Here is a 10,313-nt window from a genome sequence, read left to right as displayed (position 1 = left end):
TGGACTCCACAGCTCTGGGTGCAGGTTGGGTTAGACTGAGCTCATACAATATGGGAGAAGACAATCAGAGCTCACCAGAAGTAAGAAGTATCTTGGTATATTTATTTGTCTTATTAGTCACACCAAATGAAGCGCACAATAACAGGAAATGGTCGGCACCTGCGTGCACCCACGCTCTCCTGTAACAGGTCAGCTGCTATTTTTTAGCCAATAAAGATACCAAGACCCTTATGGTGAGTGTCACCTTTCTTCTCCCATATTGTATTACTGGGCCATTTACTATCGTCACTGAGCATCATCTATGTAATTACCTAACAGAGGCCATAACGATAATTGATCAATGTCATATATATTCAAGCCGTTACAGTAGCAGCCTAACCAGTGTCTACACACACATATATGTATATATACATATATTATATAGACACATACACATACATATGTGTGTGTGTATATATATATATATATATATATATATATATATATATATATATATATATATATATATATATATATATATATATATATATACAGTACAGACCAAAAGTTTGGACACACCTTTTCATTTAAAGATTTTTCTGTATTTTCATGACCAGGAAAATTGTACATTCTCACTGAAGGCATCAAAACTATGAATTAACACATGTTGAATTATATACTTAACAAAAAAGTGTGAAACAACTGAAAATATGTCTTATATTCTAGGTTCTTCAAAGTAGCCACCTTTTGCTTTGATGACAGCTTTGCACACTCTTGGCATTCTCTTGATGAGCTTCAAGAGGTAGTCACCAGAAACGGTTTTCACTTCACAGGTGTGCCCTGTCAGGTTTAATAAGTGGGATTTCTTGCCTTATAAATGGGGTTGGGACCATCAGTTGTGTTGTGCAGAAGTCTGGTGGATACACAGCTGATAGTCCTACTGAATAGACTGTTAGAATTTGTATTATGGCAAGAAAAAAGCAGCTAAGTAAAGAAAAACGAGTGGCCATCATTACTTTAAGAAATGAAGGTCAGTCAGTGCGAAAAATTGGGAAAACTTTGAAAGTGTCCCCAAGTGCAGTTGCAAAAACCATCAAGCGCTACAAAGAAACTGGCTCACATGAGGACCGCCCCAGGAAAGGAAGACCAAGAGTCACCTCTGCTTCTGAGGATAAGTTTATCCGAGTCACCAGCCTCAGAAATCTATGAAAATTGTACATTCACACTGAAGGCATCAAAACTATGAGTTAACACATGTGGAATTATATACTTAACAAAAAAGTGTGAAACAACTGAAAATATGTCTTATAATCGGTTCTTCAAAGTAGCCACCTTTTGCTTTGATGACTGCTTTACACACTCTTGGCATTCTCTTGATGAACTTCAAGAGGTAGTCTTCCAACAATCTTGAAGGAGTTCCCAGAGATGCTTAGCACTTGTTGGCCCTTTTGCCTTCACTCTGCCGTCCAGCTCACCCCAAACCATCTCGATTGGGTTCAGGTCTGGTAACTGTGGAGGCCAGTGAGGTGTGTTTGGGGTCATTGTCCTGTTGAAAACTAAATGATGGTCCAACTAAATGCAAATCGGATGGAATAGCATGCCGCTGCAAGATGCTGTGGTAGCCATGCTGGTTCAGTATGCCTTCAATTTTGAATAAATCCCCAATAGTGTCACCAGCAAAGCACCCTGGCACCATCACACCTCCTCCTCCATGCTTCATGGTGGGAACCAGGCATGTAGAGTCCATCCGTTCACCTTTTCTGTGTCGCACAAATACACGGTGGTTGGAACCAAAGATCTCAAATTTGGACTCATCAGACCAAAGCACAGATTTCCACTAGTCTAATGTCCATTCTTTTTGTTCTTTTGCCCAAACAAGTCTCTTCTGCTTGTTGCCTGTCCTTAGCAGTGGTTTCCTAGCAGCTATTTTACCATGAAGTCCGGCTGCACAAAGTCTCCTCTTAACAGTTGTTGTAGAGATGTGTCTGCTGCTAGAACCCTGTGTGGCATTGACCTGGTCTCTAATCTGAGCTGCTGTTAACCTGCGATTTCTGAGGCTGGTGACTTGGATAAACTTATCCTCAGAAGCAGAGGTGACTCTTGGTCTTCCTTTCCTGGGGCGGTCCTCATGTGAGCCAGTTTCTTTGTAGCGCTTGATGGTTTTTGCAACTGCACTTGGGGACACTTTCAAAGTTTTCCCAATTTTTCGCACTGACTAACCTTCATTTCTTAAAGTAATGATGGCCACTCGTTTTTATTTACTTAGCTGCTTTTTTCTTGCCACAATACAAATTCTAACCGTTTATTCAGTAGGACTATCAGCTGTGTATCCATCAGACTTCTGCACGATACAACTGATGGTCCCAACCCCATTTATAAGGCAAGAAATCTCACTTATTATACCTGACAGGGCACACCTGTGAAGTGAAAACCATTTCCGGTGAGTACCTCTTGAAGCTCAACAAGAGAATGCCAAGAGTGTGCAAAGCAGTCATCAAAGCAAAAGGTGGCTACGTTGAAGAACCTAGAATATAAGACATATTTTCAGTTGTTTCACACTTTTTTTGTTAAGTATATAATTCCAAATGTGTTAATTCATAGTTTTGATGCCTTCAGTGTGAATGTACAATTTTCATAGTCATGAAAATACAGAGAAATCTTTAAGTGAAAAGGTGTGTCCAAACTTTTGGTCTGCACAGTGTATATATATATATATTCTAACTACACTTTATCACTGTACCATTTAAAGGGAATCTGTCAGTAGGATCAACCCTCCAAAGCCGTCTATATGGGCATGTACGTCATAGGAAGCTAACTAAATTGATACCTTGATATCTGCGATCTGATGGCTTATTCCAAAGAAATCTACATTTTTCTTAATATGTAAATGAGCTGTGAAAAAAAGTGGAAAATCCAGCAACCACAAAATTCATTAAAACATCACATTTATTTGTAGATTAAAACATGAAAAAGTAAAATTTAAAACATGTTAGCACAACGGTCTACACGAGCTCTTAATCATGGCCCCAACATAGATCTCCTGGAGAATCTGACTCCAGAGCTCAATTTGAATGAAAGGTTCTGTTACCAGTGTGAGACATGTAATGACTGACAGTCTGCTCTCCTGATCTACATCTCTCACACTGGTAATGTGTCCTTTCATTTAAAATAAGCTCAATAAACTCTGGAGGCAGATTCTCAGGGAGATCCACGTCCGACCCACAGCTCATTTACATATTAAGAAAATGTGAATTTCTCTGGAATAAGACATCAGATCGCAGACATGAAGGTATCATTGTATTCAACTTTCTATGACCTACGCGCCACATAGACGGCTTAGGTTGGTTGATCCTTCCGACAGACTCCCTTTAAGGCTCCACAAACAGTGGTGATGCCACAAGTATAGGCATGAAATCATAAGGGATGGCAAACCTTTAGATTCATTTCTGGAACCTCTTGGACATTCGTGATGACAGATACTGAGAACAAGAGTGGTATATGCAAAAAAAGAGTGGTGTGTCCTCTTTACAGTGGATCTGTCAACGGATTCCACAATTCAAATCATATACATTGTTAGATAGATGGCTTAAACCTAGCGAAACAGGTCAGAATGGCTGTATGATACTGATATAATAGGATGGTCATTTTTATGAGTCCACCTACAGAGTTAGAGAGCTCAGAAGCTGTAGTGTTTTTAATCTCCACTCAACTTGACTTGCAGCTGCAGCTTGTACTGAGAAGTGTGAGATCTCAGCAGCAGGAGGAATAGATCCGCTTTAAGCCTCTACTGTGAATAATGATGCTACCTAATAATTCACAAGTGTTGACATCACTGCTTGATTTCACATTGGAGGCCACAGTCAGTGATTTGGCCAGATAAGTTCCATTTAAAAGGATTTTCCAAAAAAGTTATTCAAGATGGCCGCCTTTACATATTTCAAAATGCAACCCATCCTGGGCATGCATTGTTACAGTTTACACCCCTATGACTGAAAGCGGGAGGCTTCCGGGGGATAAAGTTAATTTCCTCCCGGCAGACAGGCTCCTAGTGCAGTGGCAATGACGCGCCCCCTGGGCCATATTCTTTAGGGGAATACCCGAAGCCGGATCAGATGGGGGTTGTAGTCTCCGAGTGGCTGTGACCCGGTCCGTGCCCAGGGTGTCAAACTCAGTTGTATGTGGCAGTCCTACAGATGTTATTAAGTTCTTTATGTCGACTACGCCACCCGTTGTATTGCGGTCACTACGGCCGCCGCTGCAGCAGGGTCCACTGAGGCTGATGGTGTTTGGTGCAGCCCAGGTAGTATAACCCCCAACGGGAGGGGTATAGCCTCAGGGGGTCAGGTGCAGAGGATGGGGGTTGTGGTGATGCAGCACGGACGGTAGAAAGACACAGAGTCAAGCGGTGCAGTTCATGGTCTTTACTTACTGATGTTGCGCTGGCCACTCCGGCCTTGAGTGACCACCCGAGCCGTGCTGCGTCCACCAGGTCCTGGATTCGGCCAACCCCCAAGCAAGTCCGGAGCGTGGTCCTGAGCCCTCCTTCTGTCCTGTCTCTGGCCTTCCCCACCAGTGATCCACCTAAGTCCGGCTCCCTTGGGCCTTCTGTTGGAAACCCTTGGCCCTGGGTTCCCTGACCCCACTCGTGGTCTGCCTTCGGGGTGGATATGGTGGGTGGCCGTGGCAGATGCTGCCCACGGCCTCCGGTCTCTGGCTGAGGTGTGCTTTAGCCCCCACCAGTTTGGGATCCGGTACCCTGTTGCCGACTCTTCACCCGATGATGGTATTTGGGGTCTCAGAGTCCTTTCTGCTTCCCCCTCTGGGTCTTTCTGTCTCCTCTCTCTCTTCTCTGGGCCGCTCTGCTCCTCTTCCTCTGACTTGCTGACTGACTGGATGTTGTTGCCTGTCTGACTCTCTCTGACTGACTGACCCTGATCTTAGTTGGTTCCCACCTTATATAACCCTCTATGTGTGAGCTCAGGTGACCAGCACCCAATGAGCTCCTAACACTACCCAGACTGCTCCCCCTATCTGCCCCTACACTACAGGGATATTCCAACCCCCTCCCACTCCAGCCAGGGACAGACACGGTCGTACCTGCACATTTCTAAGTGGGAGTACCGTCGGCCTGCCCCTCGGAAATGGGATGTGTGTAGTGCATGCAGCCTACCGAGCTCAGACCCACTCTCCATCCTTACCCGGGAGTGGAATATCACACCTCTGGCGGAGGTGCAATACTCCTGTAGCAGCCGAATCCTCAGGGTGCTACATTCCCCCCTGGTAAATCACAGCACGTCCTCGGGCTGTAAGATATAAAAACCCACAAACATACAATTTTTCATAATAACATAACATATAAAATATCATATAAAACATTATATAGATATATATCAGCAATAAAAACTTTTTCATATAAACAACATTCTCGTAGCTTGCTTCTTGTTCCTCCGGTCACCGTGCAACTTGTGACCGGGCAAAGTGCAACAGTTCCTTTTCTTGGAAATGGTTTTCCTGTAAAACCAGTAGGGGGCGCTTTAGGACGCGCAACTATATACAAGGGGAATGTGGCCGCTCTCAGTCCTCGGCCAGATATAAGGAGGGAATGACCGCTCTCAGTCCTCGGCCAGTGGGATTAAGGGACACACGGGTTAACAGTTCACACATGCTGGTCCCAACGGGGACTATATTAGCAGCAACAGTTCTTGGTACCCCGACGGGTAACTATATACAACTCCTGCTCTGCCGTACTTAACGACGACGTCCTCCTGCTCTTTCCTTGGGGATCTTTTCAGTTTCAGACCCGTCCGGGTCCTCCTGCTCCTCCTCACACCGCAGCTCCTCCTCCGTCAGGCGATGTACATGGAGGGCGTAGGGTCCTTTGGCACACTTGTGCCGGGTGAAGGTGACCTCATCCCCGATGTAAAGGTCACGACCTCTGTGCCCCTCCGGCAGATGGGACTCAACGTCTCTGCGCGTGACAAAGACGTCGCCGGGGGTGTGGTGGTCCCTGATGAAGCCCCACCCATGCTGCAGATTAAACTTTATCACAGTCCCGTTGGTGCGGGGACTATGCGCTGCACGGGGGTCCCTCCTGGTCCGGCTCTTCTGCTCGGCGCTCCTTATTTGGGCTTGTTGTTCCCGGACCCGCCTCTCTCTCCGCTCCCTCTCGAAGATCTCGAGCTGTTGCCGGCAGCACTCTGCACGTTCCGCTGCAGCTGCCCGAGTCTCCTGAGTGAACCCCATTAGATCTTCTCCGGTGGGGTCCCACTCAAACTGGGTCTCCTCAAGCGGGGGCGAGATCCTTGTCACGGGCTTCGGAGCCGGGATCAGGGGTGCACACATGGCCCTTGCCTTCTTCTGCAGCTCCAGTTCATAATATTCCTGGGGCCAGATGAAGGGCCGCCCGTCCGGCCACGTGTGTTGGGCGAACAGGTCTTCTCCCAAATGCGGCACTCTTGGTTTTGCGGGCGCGGTGGTTGTGGCGCCCGGGTTGCCCAGGCCTTGCGGCCAGGCCTGGGGCACCTGGAAGGTGAAGGGCACCGTAAGGACGGCGGCGCCCTGGGCTACTTGGCCCTGTGACCAGGCCGGTGGCTCCGCGGAGGTAGGGGGCGCTGTTGGTGATGCCGCGCCCGGGGGTACTAGGCCTTGCGACCAGGCTGGTGTTACTTCCTGCTTGGCCACGCTCGGGGTCGTTGCGCATGGCGTCACAGGGGTCGCGGCGGCGGCTTCCGGTTGAGGCCTAGTCTGCGGCGGTGACGTGGCGGTTACGGGCACGGCAGGGTAAACTTCGGGCTCTGCGACGGGGAGCTGGGGCAGGTACGCGGTTTCCCGGTTTGGGGTATAGACGTCCCCTTTACCTGCCTCCACTCGTTCGGCTCCCTTCTCGGCGCCGTCTCCGGCCTTCAGTCCTCCTGCGCCATCCTCAGAGGCGGTCTGTCTCCTCATCTTGGGTGGCGTGCTCCGCTGACGGGTCTCGGTCTGCTGGGCCATCTCTCGGCTCCACTCCGCCAACGTCTCCTGCTGCACCCGGGCCATCCTCCTTGCGAGGCCCTCCAGCGCGGTCTGCGCACACTCCCGGTCTCGGGGGAGTTGTGCTAGGACCTCCACTAGGCCTAGTGGGGTCGTTGTTTCCAGCAGGCTCCTGACCAACGGGTCGGTGCTGCTCTGCTCTCCTTCCGCTGTTTCTAGCAGGCTCCTGGCCAGCGGGCCGGTGCTGCTCTGCTTTCTCTCCATCTCCGGGTAAGCTTCTTCTCGACTCAGCTTTAGGCTTCTTGCCTCTGGGTGCGCTCTCTCCAGACTCCTTGTCTCCGGGTGCGCTCTCTCCAGACTGCTGGTCTCCGGGTGCGCTCTCTCCAGACTGCTCCAGGCGGCACCCATCTTCGTTCTTTTGTTCAGTCTCCTCCCACTTCGAGGGCGGTCCCGGGGCAACTTGGTGATTATCAGCTCCAGGGGCAGGTCTTTCTCGCTGACTGACACCTCTAGCATCACAGTCTCTGTTGGTGGGGGCGGTTTCCACTTTTGGCGCCATTCTTCGTCTTGGCCCACGATGGGAGGTGGTTTCTTGCCGTCCTCTGGCACGCCCATAATGGCGTCCGCTCTTCCAAGGCGGGAAATCCTTGGAAATGGCGGGAATCGTCTCCCAGTGGCGGGAAACTCTGCAGATGGCGGGAAAAAGCTGCAAATGGCGGACAACCGGCGGGAATCGACCTGTGATGGAGTCCGATGGCGTGGACCCTCCGGAACCGGCAGGAGACTTCTGTTTGAGGTAAACTTGTACTTTTCTTGAGGCACGCAGTACCCGGTTGTTGCGGGCACGTAATCCTGCCGACTACGCCAAAGTTGACGCGCCCCCTGGGCCATATTCTTTAGGGGAATACCCGGAGCCGGATCAGATGGGGGTTGTAGTCTCCGAGTGGCTGTGACCCGGTCCGTGCCCAGGGTGTCAAACTCAGTTGTATGTGGCAGTCCTACAGATGTTATTAAGTTCTTTATGTCGACTACGCCACCCGTTGTATTGCGGTCACTACGGCCGCCGCTGCAGCAGGGTCCACTGAGGCTGATGGTGTTTGGTGCAGCCCAGGTAGTATAACCCCCAACGGGAGGGGTATAGCCTCAGGGGGTCAGGTGCAGAGGATGGGGGTTGTGGTGATGCAGCACGGACGGTAGAAAGACACAGAGTCAAGCGGTGCAGTTCATGGTCTTTACTTACTGATGTTGCGCTGGCCACTCCGGCCTTGAGTGACCACCCGAGCCGTGCTGCGTCCACCAGGTCCTGGATTCGGCCAACCCCCAAGCAAGTCCGGAGCGTGGTCCTGAGCCCTCCTTCTGTCCTGTCTCTGGCCTTCCCCACCAGTGATCCACCTAAGTCCGGCTCCCTTGGGCCTTCTGTTGGAAACCCTTGGCCCTGGGTTCCCTGACCCCACTCGTGGTCTGCCTTCGGGGTGGATATGGTGGGTGGCCGTGGCAGATGCTGCCCACGGCCTCCGGTCTCTGGCTGAGGTGTGCTTTAGCCCCCACCAGTTTGGGATCCGGTACCCTGTTGCCGACTCTTCACCCGATGATGGTATTTGGGGTCTCAGAGTCCTTTCTGCTTCCCCCTCTGGGTCTTTCTGTCTCCTCTCTCTCTTCTCTGGGCCGCTCTGCTCCTCTTCCTCTGACTTGCTGACTGACTGGATGTTGTTGCCTGTCTGACTCTCTCTGACTGACTGACCCTGATCTTAGTTGGTTCCCACCTTATATAACCCTCTATGTGTGAGCTCAGGTGACCAGCACCCAATGAGCTCCTAACACTACCCAGACTGCTCCCCCTATCTGCCCCTACACTACAGGGATATTCCAACCCCCTCCCACTCCAGCCAGGGACAGACACGGTCGTACCTGCACATTTCTAAGTGGGAGTACCGTCGGCCTGCCCCTCGGAAATGGGATGTGTGTAGTGCATGCAGCCTACCGAGCTCAGACCCACTCTCCATCCTTACCCGGGAGTGGAATATCACACCTCTGGCGGAGGTGCAATACTCCTGTAGCAGCCGAATCCTCAGGGTGCTACAGCAACACATGGTCAGAATGCTATTTCCCTGCAGATTAAACCCATATCGGCAGGTTAATAGCGGTTTTTCACACAACCGGTTCATTTTAATACACTGTGGATTCACATGACTTAGAAGTGCACCAACCTGGAAATGAGGTCGAGGGCACGATTCCAATGGCAGTAATGTTCCAATAATTTGAACCACACTACGGGTCCAGCCATATGTCTTACGCTCCAAAATTTGGATACCCTACAGGGGAATAAGCCAGAAAAACATACAGTTAGGGAGAAGTCGGCACAGTCAAGTGACCATGCTGGCACAGTTCTGACCTTCTCAGTGGGCATGACATTTCGGTCAGGACTGTGGGAATGAAGTTATGTTACAGGAGCCCCGGGAGAGCTAATGCCGACACCAAGAGGTGAGTATAGAGGTTATTAACCTCTTTATGACGTGGTACGTAATAGTACACACCACGTCATAACCCCCGGATCATCAACCTCATCCATGCAGCTGACATGTGCCCGCAACAGCAGCGGGTGGAATTGCGATCCACCCGCGGCTGTTAACTAGCTAAATGCTGCTGTCAATCTCTGACAGCGCCATTTAACCACGCCGGAAGCGCGTCTTTTACATGATCATGGATCACCGATTGGTTGGCATGACCCCAGTGATGGTCATGGCCAGATTGCTATGAGCCCATAGCAAGTGAGCATTTGTGCTACACAGAGGCGATCTGCTCATTGCCTGTATGTAGCAGAGCCGATCAGGCAAGTGCTGTTTCTAGTTTCCCATGAAGACTATTGAAGCAAGCAAAAAGTAAAAAAAAAAAAAGTTTTAATAATGTTAAAAAAATATAAAAAAGTTTAAATCATCCCCCTTTCGCCCCATTTAAAATAAAACAATTAAAAAATAACAAAAAAACACATACACATATTTGGTATTGCCGCGTTCAGAATCTCCCGATCAATATGAAAAAAAATTAATCCGATCGGTAAACGGCGTAACAAGAAAAAAATTCTAAACGCTAGAATTACGTTTTTTTTTGGTCGCCGCAACATTGCAATAAAATGCAATAACAGGCGATCAAAACATTGGATCTACCCCAAAATGGCATCAGCTCGGCGCGCAAAAAATAAGCCCTCACCCGATCAAAGATCCCAAAAAATGGAGACACTAGGGGTCTTGGAAAATGGTGCCTTTTTTTTTTTTTTTTTTTTTTTTTTAGCAAACTTTGAAATTTTTTTCAGCACTTAAATAAAGAAGACCCTATACATGTTTGGTGTCTACGAACTCGTAATGACC

Source organism: Phyllobates terribilis, unplaced genomic scaffold (genome assembly GCF_046119375.1).
Source record: "Phyllobates terribilis strain yellow unplaced genomic scaffold, ASM4611937v1 Scaffold_222__1_contigs__length_3263388, whole genome shotgun sequence".
Lineage (NCBI taxonomy): Eukaryota > Metazoa > Chordata > Amphibia > Anura > Dendrobatidae > Phyllobates > Phyllobates terribilis.
The sequence above is the reverse complement of the archived record's forward strand: the minus strand, read 5'-3'. Positions refer to the sequence as shown.